The sequence below is a fragment of the Dasypus novemcinctus genome, chromosome 2 (assembly GCF_030445035.2).
Source record: "Dasypus novemcinctus isolate mDasNov1 chromosome 2, mDasNov1.1.hap2, whole genome shotgun sequence".
Lineage (NCBI taxonomy): Eukaryota > Metazoa > Chordata > Mammalia > Cingulata > Dasypodidae > Dasypus > Dasypus novemcinctus.
Genome location: NC_080674.1, coordinates 193,753,439 through 193,757,788, shown reverse-complemented (window position 1 = coordinate 193,757,788; position 4,350 = coordinate 193,753,439). Strand labels below are relative to the sequence as shown.

The 4,350-nt window shown below is 35.0% G+C and overlaps 1 pseudogene; it reads left to right on the top strand.

Annotated features, from left to right (window-relative positions):
• Positions 1 to 2,469: 2,469 nt before the first annotated feature.
• LOC101430228 (protein EURL homolog pseudogene) lies at positions 2,470 to 3,347 on the top strand (annotated as a pseudogene).
• Positions 3,348 to 4,350: the final 1,003 nt, after the last annotated feature.

Sequence of the window (4,350 nt, the reverse complement as noted above, 5' to 3'; positions counted from 1 at the left end):
CCTGTAGACTGTAAACAGGGGGATTCCTAAAGCCACTATCAAGCACAAGCCCAGGAGAAGAAGCAAATCCTTTGGCTTGATGCATGCTCAGATAAAATGGAGAGATTCTCGCTCTTTGCATTTGCCTTGGGCTAATCTTCTCGATTGGAGGGCTAAACGCTGAGGAGACTCCAGTCAAACCCAAGCCAATTTTGCAGAAAAAGTGAAAGGTGCTTCTTAATTTGGTTAGTTGGTTTTGGATAGTCCAAGCAATCAAGAAAATCTCTTCCAAACACTAGCTAGAAACAAATTTAGGAAGAGACAGCTCAGGAATTAAATTCCAGAGTTAACGCTTTAAAATATTAAAATGTACAGTTTGCAACAAAAGATTGCAAGATAAACAAAGAAAGCAGAAATGACAGGCCATACAAAAGAACAAGATAAAAGTCAAGAAACCATCAAAGAAGAGGACCATTTTTTGGACTTAACAGACAGAAACCTGAAAATAATGATCCTCAATACACTCAAGGAGAAAACGGAGAACATGGAGAAACACTTGAGGATATGGTGAAAATAATGAATGAACAATATGAAGATGTCTTTGATATTCTCAATAAGATCCAAACAGAAATACCGGAGCTGAGGAACACAGTAACTGAAATCAACAATTCCCCAAGTGATTTCAACATAAGAATGGACCAGGCAGAAGAATCAGTGATCTTCTCCACAAGATATAGAAAATGATTCAGGCTAAAGAGCAGAAGTAAAAAAAAACAAAAAAGGGTGAACAGGGCCTGAGAGACTTGTGGGGAACCATCAAGTGGTATATACATTATGAGAGTCCCAGAAGAAGATGAAAGAGAAAAAGGGGAAGGGAAATATTCAAAGAAATAATGACAGAAAACAAGTTTAGCAAAAGACATGACTATTTACATTCAAAAGTCCAATGGACCCCAAACGGGATAAATATAAAAAGACCCATGCCGAGACACATTATAATGAAACTGCTCAATGTCATATATATATGTACATATATATATATATATATATACATACACACACACACACATGCACCTAACAGCAGAACCTCAAAATATATGAAGCAAAATTTACATATTTGAAGGGAAAAATAGATGGTGCTATATTAATGGTAAGAGATTTCAACACATTACTTTCAATAATGTATAGAACATCTAGAGAGAAGATCAATAAGAATATAGAAGACTTGAATGATACTCTAAACCAGCTAGATCTAACAGAAAAGTATAAAACACTTCACCAGAACACAGTAACAAAATACACATTATTCTCTAGAGCACATGAATCATTCTCCAGGACAAACCATATGTTAGGTTGCAAAACAATTCTCAATAAACTGAAAAAAAATTGAAATAATTCAATGTATCTTCTTTGACCATAGCGGAATGAAGTTAGAAACCAATAACAGAGAGAGAAATGGAAAATTCACAAATATGTGGAAATTAAATAATGTAATCTTAAACTATGGGTGAATGTAGAAATCACAAGGAAAACCAAGAAATATCCTGAGGCAAATGAAAACAAAAACACAACATACCAAAACTAGTGGGATGCAGCAAGGCAGCTTACAGCTCTAAACACATTAAAAAAGAAGAAAGACCATAAGTCAGAGACCTTACTTCAAACCTAGAGGATCAAGAAAAAAGAATAAACTAAACACAAAACAAGTAGAAAGAAAGAAATAACAAAGATTAGGGCAGAGATAAATGAAAAAGAGACGGAAAAAATGTAGAAAGAATCAGCAAAACCAAAAGTTGGTTCTTGGAAAAGATCAACAAATTTGACTAAAGTTAAGCTAGACGGACAAAGAAAAAAAGAGAGAGGGTATAATTAACTAAAATTGGAAATGAAGTGTGGGACCTTAATATGGACCTCAAGAAATAAAAAGGACTATGAAAGGAAATTAGAAGGGGATCAATCAGATACATCACAAAAGATCAATTATACAGAAAAGGAGGCTGCAATAAAGGAAAAGAGAGACCAAAAAAAAAAAAAAAAAAGATTTAAGTCATATAAAAATAAAAGGACAAAACGGCTGAAGTAAGTATTGCCTTTACAGCAATAACATTGAACGGTAATAGATTAAACTCCCCACAGATTGGAAGATCGGGATAGAAAAGCATGATCTATCAGTACCTTGTTTACAACAGACTCACTTTAGGACCAACGACACAAATAGGTTGAAAGTGAAAGGATGTAAAAAGATAATCCACGCAAAAGAGAGTTGCCATTGCAATACTAATATTAGATAAAATAGTCCTTACGTCAAAAGCTGATTCAAGACAGCGGAGAGGGTGGTCCCGCCTTGCGCAGAGAGCCGGGGGCTTCGCTATTGTCCACTTCGCGGGAGTGGGCCGGGCAGCCGCTGGTGGCTGCTTCCCAAGAGGCCAGAAACTATAGGGGAGGAACCAGAGCCATAAGGTATGGCTGCACGGGGATGGGTGGGGCATTATGAAGGAAGGGGAGCCGTTTGTAAACATTGATTTGATTGATCACAACATTTGCAGTGTTTGTAAACTAGGAACAGACAAGGAAACGCTCTCCTTCTGCCTCATGTTTTGAGCTAAATGTTGAAGGAGTTCCAAAATCTGATCTATTACACAACAGATCATTAAGGGACCATAAAGACTGCTTTAAAAAAAGACCAAAAGACTGCATTTGATTGCAAACCAGGGCTGCTTTCTAAGCTTTTTTAAAAAGCACATTATGAAGAAATTAAAACCATTTTGAGTAAAAAGATAACTGGACTGCACAATATGCATAAAATAAGGATCTGGATTCACATTCTGAGTGTTCTAAAACCACCAGCATAAGCCAGATAAAAATTTATTGATACATTTTGACTCTGCAGTACCAAAATATTCTGCAAAATGGATAGCTGGAAGTACAGGTGGCCTCTCAAACTACACACAAAGAACTTTAGAGAAGAGAGAAAATAGAGACTTGGAGCTGGCTCTGTTACAAGATGCTGGTGCTATTTTATGCCATTATAGTGTATTGTAGCCTCATAATCACAAACAGACACAGAAAAAAGAAGAGATGATCTCAAATCCAAAGGCTAATGCCGCAGACCCAGCATCCACATTACAGCAGAGAGGAATTGAATTCTATGACTCTTGGTGAGGTAAAGCAACTGAATGAAAAGCTCAGTACAGCAAATCCAGGAAGTTTTTAAAGAATTAGCACACCAAGTACAAGAAACAGATTCTTTGGCCTCACAGCTTCATGTCTGCCACATTGCCATTGAACAGCTTCTCAACTATTCTAAGTTACCATGTCTACAAGTAGGACAAACAGGAATGAAGTCACGCCTACCCATAAACAACTGAACTAAGTTTAAAGTTGCTTCATATGCCCTACCGTTTATTAATCTGTCAGGCATGCCAACTTTGAAGAAATGTGAAGAAAGTTATGGCCCATTCTTTTATGGTCATTAAATTTGCAATGCTTACAATACTATTTAACACCTTGCCAAATAAAGCAGATCATCACACTCTGGTCTTCTAGGGTTAATCATCTTAATTGATTTGGGAAATCTTTTTCTCATAAATAATAAATGCCCCTCCCCAACACCACCTGTGACTATTTAAATATCCTATTACAATATGATTTTATTACTCATATTTCAATATAATTCACCTGTCAGAACAGAAATTTAAATTCAGATTAGTCTGAATAACTGGATAATTTTAAGTGAGAAGTAGAATTCATGATATTCACCTCTTATTTATTATGAAAAATATTTTAATGTGAAAATTTCATATTTAAAAATGCTTTTTTAGGTACCTTTCCATTCTTTTTTATATGTGTATTTGTATAGTTCTGTATATGTTATTTGCATGTGTATGTGAATATGTTCACTCATATTTCAGATGACAGCATTTTATTCTCTTAATACAGTGTTTTTTATGACTAATATATTGTTTTCCAAAGATAAATGTATTTTGGAGGAGAAATCTATTTAGTTGAATTGTTTTAACTACTAATAACACTGGCAAAACTGAAGAAAGAAATAGATACTTCTACAATAATAGTTGGAGACTTCAATAAACCGCTTCCTTTAATAGATAGAACATCCTAGATAGAAGATGAATAAGGAAACAGAGAACTTGAAAAATGAACTAGACCTAACAAACATATATAAAACATAAGCCATTATATACTAAAACAGTAGGATATATATTTTTTCGAAGCTCACAAGTCTCATTCTCTAGGACAGACCTCTTGTTGGGTCACAAAACAAGTATCAATACATTAAAAAGATTGCAATTATACAAACCATCTTCTATGACCAGAATGGAATGAAGCTGGAAATAAATAACAGACCCAGAA